The sequence below is a fragment of the Ictalurus punctatus genome, chromosome 10 (assembly GCF_001660625.3).
Source record: "Ictalurus punctatus breed USDA103 chromosome 10, Coco_2.0, whole genome shotgun sequence".
NCBI lineage: Eukaryota > Metazoa > Chordata > Actinopteri > Siluriformes > Ictaluridae > Ictalurus > Ictalurus punctatus.
In genome coordinates, this window is record NC_030425.2 from 15,759,438 (window position 1) to 15,770,000 (window position 10,563).

The 10,563-nt window shown below is 40.7% G+C and overlaps 1 protein-coding gene across 1 annotated transcript in view; it reads left to right on the plus strand.

Annotated features, from left to right (window-relative positions):
- The window catches only part of ptprsa (protein tyrosine phosphatase receptor type Sa), a 269,054-nt gene that overhangs the window by 14,347 nt on the left and 244,144 nt on the right, over window positions 1-10,563 (plus strand). The gene's annotated exons all lie outside the window — the stretch shown is intronic.

Below are 10,563 nucleotides of genomic sequence, written 5' to 3' on the forward strand. Positions count from 1 at the left end.
CTGAACGCTGTGGGAAGGAGAATACCCACTCCGTCATACAGAGGCTACAGCCTGTTCACAAAGATCCGAGCCCGAGGGACACTCGAGCCCGGGCCAGAATGTATATCCAGGCTGTAAAACTGAATAAATGTGTGCGGCGTAGACCACCCCGCCACAGCACACACATCCTGTAAGGATATCCCTTTGTGCAAAACCTTTCAGGAGTGGAATGAGCCCTTATGCCCAGAGGCGTAGTGAGAATGTGCACCTCATAAGCGGTAGAGATTGCTTCCACTGTCCAATTAGAGATGCGCTGCTTCGGCACAGCACCACGTCTACTGTCGCCGCCAAAGCCGACCAGCAGCTGCTCTGACTTACGCCACTGGCCGGAGCGGTAGATGTATGTACAGAGAACCCTTACTGGACATAGTCGGTGCAATTTCTCTGGTTCCGATATGAGGAAAGGAGGAGGGCAGAAAGCCTGCAACACCACTGGCTGGGCAGCAGATGTTGGCATTTTAAGAATAAAATCCGGGAAGGCCTTGGCTAATTCAGGGGTAAAGTCAAAGCAGGAAGGGGCAACAGAGAGCTTGTAGATCTCCTACTCACTTGAGAGATGTCAGAGCCAGCAGAAGAGCTACCTTTAGAGTCAGAAGCTTCTCAGAGGCTCACTCTAAGGGCTCAAATGCGACACCTGACAGATCTTCCAGGACCACAGAAAGGTCCCAGGAAGGTATGCGTGGTCTGCAGATGGGCCTCAGCTGCACCTCGAAGTTAGAGGATGTTGCCCCACAGAGGCTCCATCAATAGGGGCGTGGCTGGCCGAAATGGCAGCCACGTAGACCCTGATTGTAGGAGGAACCAACCCCACTGAGAAATGTCCTTGTAAGAACTCCATGCTTGTAGATATTGCACAGTTCGCTGGGTCTTGCTGACGTTCCTCACACCATGAGACAAAATGTTGCACGTGAGCACACCAATGCCACGGTGGCCTTACATGGCTTGGATGGCAAAGCCGGCCCCCCTTAATTACCCTCGGTTGTTGGAGAGAGGTAGCTCACAAGTGCCTCCTCCACCTTCAGCATACCTAAATAGCCATGCCATTCATAATCCGACATCACGGGGTTATAAATGCGACTTATACATGGTTTTCCCCCAGAAGTGGGATATTTTGTCATGCACTTCTGGAAAAAAGGGGAGTTTTCTGCAGTGTGAGGGATTTTTTTTTCACTGGGGAGAAAAAAACTCATCCAGCCTTAGTAATCACTTCAAGCAGCTCTTTATATGCTGTTCTCAGTTTTTAGCACACCCTTCTGGCTCCTCGGAGTCAGAGAGGAATTTTTGTGTGTATGTGTGTGTGTTTGGATGGGGTTTTTTTGGCTTTCCATAGCGGAAGGAGGAGTCGCGATGCGAGCTCCAACATCCAGTGGAGAGCCAGACCCAGAAGACAGAGCTCCTCTTCCAGATCCATACGAAATCCACAGGACCCAGATCCGCGAGGCTCTGAAACCCACGAGTCGTGAGCGAAGCTGCCTAATTGTAAGGCGTTCACAATGCACACAGTCAGACCTCTGTACGGCTGCCCTGGCGTGCTCCACTCCTAGACACTTCAGAAAGATAGTGTGTCCGTCCTCCCCATGATGAAACGGGAGCAAGGCATGATACACTTCTTGAATTCTCTCACTCATACTTTTCTCCTTTTTTTTAAAGGGACAGAAACTAAAACAGATTTTTCTTTTTTTTTTGGAAAAGATTGGAAAAGCATTACACAATCGACTGACGTGCAGTGTCGCTGAAGATAATAAGGCTGACGGCACTGTTCACAGGTGTCATTTATGTACCACGCGACGCGCTTAATAGCCACGTCACCTTATCATGGCAGGCCTATAAATAGGCATGATGGTACACACGCTTCAGATACCGATCACGTGCGAGGGTGCTTCCCACAGCGTTCAGCTATCGCAACATAGAGTTCCCTTTTGAAAGGGAACAGCAGTTTGTTCTTAGAAAACTATCTAGCTAACAAGTTTCTCTCTTTTTCACAACATATTGTTTTCAGTGGTAGTCTTCATTTCATGTCTTTTTCAAAAAAATTTTTTTAGAAAAATTCCACTGTAGCAAATCCCAACATTGGTGGTTAGAGAGTTTCAGAAAAGACAGAAACTGTAATAAATAAATAAATAAATAAATAAATAGGATTATATATATATATATATATATATATATATATATATATATATATATATATATATATATATATATAATAGGACTTAAAAGAGGTTAGCTAGCTAATACAATATAGCAGTTTGTTATCTAGTTAGCTAATAAAAGATTTCAGTGTTTTTTTTCTGACTTTTTTCTTCAAAGAACACATTTGGAGTTTTGAATTGGTGGTGCATACTGTATTTATCGTAACTGAATTTCATAACCGTGAGAGAAAGAAGAGAGTCTGTTAAGAGCACAACTGTATATAACTAGGGCTGCAACTAACGATTATTTTCATAATCGATTGGTTGGCTGATTATTATTATTTTTGACTAATCCATTAATCGGATGGGGGCAGGGCAAACTTTCAGTACCTTTTTTTGTTTATTTAAAATAAAATCCACAAACTGAGTGTTACAAATATAAACTTCAGACTAAAACTTTACACAACTACACGCATAGAACAACTAATTGATAACGAGATTCGTTGACATCGATTTTCATAATCGATTATTACTGATTTTATTGATTAGTTGTTGCAGCTCTATATATAACTATTAAAATGTACGTGATAACAGGAACTAATTTGCTCTTGGACATTCCATAACTATAAATGGATAAAAATGACAATTCATTAATAATTTTTTTAAAAATTACTTTTTTGGTAAATTTCTGTGCTAAAAGAGGACTAAAAACCTAATCTTATCTGCTCCAAGTGCACCATATCATGGCTGACCCTTCACTCCGATCCCAACTTCCTAAGAAGGGATATGTGAAGAAAAGAAATTTGCTGTACTGTAATGTATACGTGACCAATAAAGGCTTTCTTGCTTTCTTAAACACTTTGGGACATGCTATTATATGAAAATAATCAACTTCGGGGTGGTAATAATAACTCCGCTTCATCACACCTTCATATTGTTGGTGGTTAATCAGATGTCTAAATCAGAACTCTAGCTCCTGAAGTTAATTTCTATTACAGCTTCATGCCTTACTTGTTTCTTTATGGATGTAGACTGACACTGTGTATGGATGAAGACTCCCTGATCGAAAATAATTATTCAAGTGCTAGGAATGATGTGATTCTGTGAAAACTGAAAAAGCAGTTTAGTGTCAGCCAGGAAACAAGGCTTATTGATCGTTACTCAAAGTGAGATATTTGCTTTCCACACAGTTTAACTCGAACAAGCCCATTAATGGGGAAGCTAATTATTCTATAATTACACAGGGAAGCTCTTTTAAAATGAAATGTGAGTACATAAATTGTTACATTCCAGTGTTAGAGAGCGACTCCAGTATGTGGCTGTGACCTGATTGCTTGGTCAATTTTACCTGCCTCATAAAGGATTTCTAGGAATTATAGCACATGATTAATCCTGTGGTAATAAACGGTTAGCCAGTATATCATTATGTTAAACAGACACAGTGGTATCATCATGCTTAAAAAATTCCAACCATGATCTAGAACTGATGCTATCTGAAAAAGCTGAATCCTGATTGAGATGCTGCCAAAGTTTATTTACACTTAAAATGCTGACTACATGTAGACAAAATTGTAGTTATTTGTATTTATTTTTACAATAGCTAAAGAGTAAAGCACAATATTACACTGACGCACACTGACGGTCACTGTTACAACCCCAAAGCTAAATAATTTCCTATTACAGCATGTTACAAACTGTTTTATTCCCCTTATACCAAAGCAATTTACTAACAGTTACAATGTAGCTGCACTACTCTCTAAGCTGCTGTTATAGAAAATTAAATAACACCTTCTGACCAATCAGAATAGAGAACTCAAAACGTTATAATGTGATCAGCACGTTTGCCTTGCACCTCCAGGGTTATGGATTCAAATCGTGCCTCCACCCTGTGTATTCAGAGTTTGTATGTCCGGGGGTTTCCTCCCTCAGTCCAAAGACATGTGTGGTAGGCTGATTGGCATTTCCAATCGTCTGTAGTGTGTGAATGGATGTGTGAATGGGTGTGTGAATGTGCCCTGCGATGGGTTGGCACCCCTTTCAGGGTGTCCACCACCTTGTGCCCTAACTTCCCTGAAATAGGGTCCAGGCTTCCCGTGACCCTGTGTAGGATAAAATGTACGGAAAATGGATGGATGGATTGTAGGGCATGGAAAACTCATTAACAGCATGTTGATGTGATGTGACTGTAATACAAAGTGGAGCACTTACCACCCCAGATTTGATTATTTTCTTGCATGCATTGTAGTGCATTAATCTGTTTATACCATGTCAATTGGACACTTTTATCAGTTTAACAAATTTTGGTTGTGGAACTTCTGTGACGCTTCTGTGTCCCTGTGAATTAGATGTTAATATAAAAATTAGAAATATTAAATGATCAAATCACCAATAAGAACCCCAATAGGAATAACAAATTCCCTGCTAAAAGATAAAGCATTTATTATTACATAAACATTTAACATTATCATATTCATATGGGATTTCATCGAAGTTGCAGCCTCATTTTCATATATGAGTTTATTCAATTCTTATGCATTCGTAAACGTGTCTTCTCAAGTGCACTGAGTTAATTTACTCGATTTACTGCGTCTAACTCATTCAGATTCACGTCTGCTGCTCTCTCCATCATCGTTTCATCCTCACTCGTGGAGAGCCATTATCAACATCAGAGAGCCTGCTGAATATACATGAGCACTTGTTGAATATGCAGGAACGCCAGGGAATATGCAAACGGACTTGCAGCATGCCATGCAGGGTTGTCCTTGGCACACAAGGCGAGTGGCTTTTGTTTCTATAAAAAAGGCAGCGAATTGTTGGCCACCTCATATTGAGATAGCTGGCAAGTTTATGGGAAACCTATGCTGATTGGTGTAGAGGATTTATAATTGCAGACCTGAGCAGAAAGCCATAATTTACCATTGCCTGATGTTGGTTGTTTTATATAAATATATATAAATGGACTGTCTTTTGCATCACTGGTTGTGTTTAGTATCTGCCCATTAATAATTATATGTGTGTGTAGTGCATTATGGTCATAATAAATCAAAAAACCTCTTTTTATGTGTTAGGTATTGTGTTCGCAGTGCTTGGACAGTGTAATGGATGAGATGTCGTGATACACTTTTATTTGCACCGCTCTCGATTCCTGCACCATGCTCACCGTGCCTCTTTCCTTTGTGACAAATTTGGGCCAATTTATGGTTGTGTATAAAAGCTACGAGGCAATCCATTCCGAGCTCTCCCTCTCTGATGTGCTTCCCTCTGATCAAACGCTCGACCATTCATCAAACCCACTTCAATGGCTCTTAACTCCCTTCAGGATCTCTTCTACTACGAGGATGTCAATGCATTTCCTCAGGCTCTCAGTGTATAAAGCCCAGACCTGGGACAAAACCTATGTTCTTAGACCAACATATTTTGATCAAATAGGCTTATTCCTATTATAGTGGATCCTTTAAGCCTCCATGTGTTCTCCTCACTTCCACAATTGTACCACTGTGATGGTGGAGCTACCTTAATAGTGGGGTTAGAGTATATAGAGATGGTTCATACATTTTTACAATGTTAATATTGTCTAGGTTGATCGTTAACATTTTATTGCTAATGTTTTTTTTTTTATTGTCACATTGCATTTTGAATGTTTGCTGTGGTGTCACTTCCATCAGAGCCATTACACCTCCATGACTTATTGGACTTGCATGGGATGTGGAATAAAATTGCTTTAATTAGTCACTTCTTCACTGTGGCTTGCTGGTGGCATGTTGATTTTAACTGTAACTGTTTTCTAAAAACCACAGATTTTTAGGTCTTGTTTGAAACATTCAGACCTGCTATTTATGGTACAACTAATGTCTGCCGTGACAATCAAACAGCTAAACCTTTTTCCGTTAACCCACTGATCTTTGAAATAAGACAATTTAAAATTCATGTGTATGCCAAATAATTCCTAAATCATTATGCAATATCATGACATGGGTGCCATCATAAACATTTAGGGGTTGATATCTTAAGTCCAATTCCATGTCGTGCCGCATATATGCTGACTGCTGGTCTATACAGAATGTGAGCTTTGTAGTTAATTGAACTTTGGCTTATTTCACTGGTCACTGCGTCTGTGCTCCTTGGCATTGTTCAATAATTCCATCGGTGCCCGAACAAGTGCGGGACAAAGTGCTCTTGTGATTGCAACCGGATGATTCCTGTATCGATCTGCACCAGGATGTTTTAGTACAGCTGATCAAAAGAGATGGCCGAGCTTTCCATTTGCCCTACGCGTCCAAAGAACACATACAATTGTGGGCTAATCAAGTCTCGGAGATTAAAGTGAGCAAACTGGCTTCCTGCTTCTTGCCTTTCACCAGCATGTGTTTATGCTGCTGCCTTATCATCTGTAATGGATATTAATAAAGAGGGTATTGTAGTGGAACTGACATTTTCTGTGTCTTTTTCTGCTCTTCCTCACTTTCTCAGTGTCTGTCCTTCAGGAATGATATTACATCCATTTTTAAATTTAAATTGCTGTGGGTTCAATACAAGACTCTCACTCGATTAACGAAAATGTGGAAAATGTCAATTTTGTTGGACGCACTGTGAGAAAAGCGTTGTTGTAAAATTAGGAGGTGTTACAAAGGAAGGATAAAGCATGTCCTTGAAGTTGCATTTGAGACTTAGCGAGGTTCTGTGCAGATTTTTTTTTTTTTGTTTAATACACTCCCAAATTTTACTACTTCAGGGTTGTTGCATCTACAAATCCCCATCACACAAACGCATACACACACCCCACATTACCATGAGGCATGTCCTGTCTGACATCACTGCCTTGTTGTGACAGTTTCATCTGTGCGCTTAATGCCCTTGTTCCCTTCACTTCCTCTTTTTGAGCATCACCCAGACAAGTGGAAGCCTTTACAACACCTACTGATGCTATCCATCATCTCCTCCTTAAGACGAAGAGCCATGCTTCAAATTTGTCTCCTTTGCGGTCAGTCTGTTTTTTTTCCTCTGCGGTCTTAAAGGGTGATTGCTCTTTTCTCTTCACCTTGTTCCAAACACAGTAATGACTTGAGGTATTCATAATTCAAGCAGCATTGATTTGTGGTTGGAGCCGTGCATTAGTGCTAAGGTGAAAAGAAGGGATAGCTTCATTAGCTTAGAACACACAAACACACACCATTGAGAACTCTGAGTGAATAAGATTTGTGTGCGGATTTTCTTAGATTTCAATTTGTGGCAGCCTGAGAAAACCATCATATGGTGAAATTTTGACATTTTTTACTATGTAAATTTTCAGATGTCTAAATCAGTCTAAATGTCTAAATCAGATATGTAGCTCCTAAAGAAGGTAGCTGTGTCTTGCTAATGTATGATGCGGACGGAAAAGGCAGGATGCAAGTGTGTAAACTCAGCATTTGTTTTATCAGGTTGAATCTGGAAATCATTGTCAAAGTACATATCAAAGTACATAAGACATTAGAACACAGGCAGGCAACATCAAACAAGGATAATCCATAAACAGAAAACAAGAAAACAGGTGAGCATAAAAAACAAGAAATACTAAAACAGCAGGGCATTGAAATACAAAATACTTAACAGCAAATACAAAACAGGTTAATACAATGTGATCGTACACCAGTGACAGTACTAGAACACATCAATGAAAGCACATGACGTGAAAACAAAATGACATGAAAGCAACACTCAGAAACACATTGCATGCTGATAGAGGGAATTTGTGACACCTAGACACCACGAAACAAAAAAACTGATTTGGTAAAACTGAACAATACAATGGCAGTATTACTGCAGTACTCACAGAGATAAACTACAAGTGTGCTGAAGAAAGATAGAAATACTGATAATGAATTGAGATTAGAGACAGATATAATCACATTTCATTAATAAGAGTTCCAGTGCAATTTGGGACATGCTCGTGCATTGAAGTTCTATCTCAGCAGCATGGTGACAGTTCTGTTGTGACTATTCCCAAAGTAAACTTGCCTTGAAGTAATTACACTGTGGGTCAGCATCTAATTAATAAGCTAGAACAATGCAATCAGTCATCACAAACAGTTGTGAGCTGCCACAAGGCTGGCGGTGGCTGAGTGCATTACTATTATTAGCACACTGTCGCATGCTAAGCAGGACAACTTTTTCCTCCAGTCTGGTGGTTTAAATTACATTATTCATTTGGCAGACTTTTTTTTTTAATCCAAAGTGAAGCAGAATGTAACCCAAAAATCCAATTCATACAGATGAAGAGTTGGAGGGATATATGTCTGGCTGTGTAGGGTATGACAACCTTCTGGTCGCAGAGCTAACACTCCAGCAAGCTACAGATATAACTGTCTATAACACACAGATGGTTTCAGGTGTTATAGAACATCAAGTATTATCAGTGTGTGCAAAGATCTTACAGTGATGGGAATTCTGGATCTTTTTAGTACAGTTGCAATCAAAATTATTCAACCAGCACTGCAAATCAGATTTATTGTCAAAACCTCCTATTTATCCTGATGCATAAGCAGATTATATCATTTTGGGGGCTGTGAGTTTTGGAAAATCATTTGAACTCATCATTTCAGTGAAGCATTTACAGTTTCAATCAAAATTATTCAACCTCCATTGCAAATCAGGTTTATTGTCAAAATTTACAGACTTTCAGCTGTTTGCAATTAACAAATCAAACAAAAGCAATCAAAATAGTTAAACCCATCAAATGCTTTGAGTGGTTTCCCCAAATTGAACTGAAAATGCAACTTATAATGACTTCTCCAGTTTCAAAATTATTCACGGTGTTGTCTCAAGCACACCTGATGCAACTAATCAAGGGCTTCATTAGTTGCACCAGGTGTGCTTGATCTGGAACACATGAAATACCTGAACTGGCTAGGGGCAGAAAATTGATGAGATTCCTGGATTTGGGCAGGAAAAGGAAGCTATAAAGAGGTGCAACCAGATTTCTGAGAAGACAGATTGTGAAAAACCCTCGAGTGACTGCAAAAGCAAGACTTGGTGGCAACAGGCACTGAGGTTTCAGTGAGCCCAGTAAGGTGCGTACTAAACGCAGAAGGTTTCCATGCCAGAACTCCAAGATGTACACCACTACTGACCCAAAAGCACAAGAAAAGTCATCTCAAAATCATATAAATAAGCCACAGAAGTTTTGGGATTCTGTTCTGTGGAGCGAAAAAACAAAACATTTTGGCACGATGGATCAGTGCTATGCCTGGAGAAAGAAGAATGAAGAAAGAACACTCTGTCCACAGTAAAGCATGGTGGTGGCTTGATGATGCTCTGGGGCTGTTTTGCATCCTCTGGCACTGGAAACCTGCAGCGTGTGGAAGGCAAGATGGATTCACTGACGTATCAGGAAATCCTAGAAAGAAACATGCCCTCAGTGAGGAAGCTGAAGCTTGGGCGTCATTGGACCTTCCTACAGGACAGTGATCCCAAGCATACCTCAAATTCTACCAAGGCTTGGTTGCAAAAGATGTCCTGGAAGATTTTACAGGGCCATCACAGTCACCTGACCCATAGAAAATCTCTGGTGAGATTTAAAGAAGGTGGTTGCAGCACGGAAACCCAAGAATATTATTGAACTGGAGGCCATTGCTCATGAGGAATGGGCTAAGATTCCTCAGGAAGCTGGTGTCTGGCTATGCATCTCATTTGCAGCAGTACTTAGTATCTAAGTACACACCTCCAGGGTCCGGGGTTCAGTTCCCGCCGGGGCCATGTGTGTGCATGAGTTTGCATGTTCTCCCCGTGCTGCAGGGGTTTCCTCCGGGTACTCCGGTTTCCTCCACCAGTCCAAAGACATGCAGGGTAGGCTGATTGGCGTGTCTAAAGTGTCCGTAGTGTATGAATGGGTATTTGAGTGTGTATGTGATTGTGCTGGATGGATGGATGGATGAATTTGGGGAAACCACTTGAAGCATTCGTTGTGTTGGAGTATTTGGAGCACAGGAAGCACAATTGGCCATGCTCTGTGAGTGGGAGGGATGACATACTCTCTCCTGCCTGTCAGTCACACTAGTGACACTAGCTAATCGTAGGCATCTGTGAGCTCATGTATGTAAAAAAAAAAAAGGCAAATTGCACTTTTCTCAGAGTGTGCTATGCTGCGTTGTGATGAACCTGTGATGAAAATTTGAAAAGATAGTCGTTGGTTGGCTTCATGTGTCTTGGAGAAAGCATGTGAACCTTGACCCACCCCAGTTGGTCAATGTCTTATGACATGGAAGAGCTTTTTTTGGGAAGAAATCAGCAAGGACTTACAAATGTGGGTAGAGAAATACAGTAAGCACCACTGCATTAGTGTTATTGTGCCTGCTGTGTCTGTGCTTCATTAACATTTATCCTGATCACTGATTTCCCCTAATACACTTTACATACA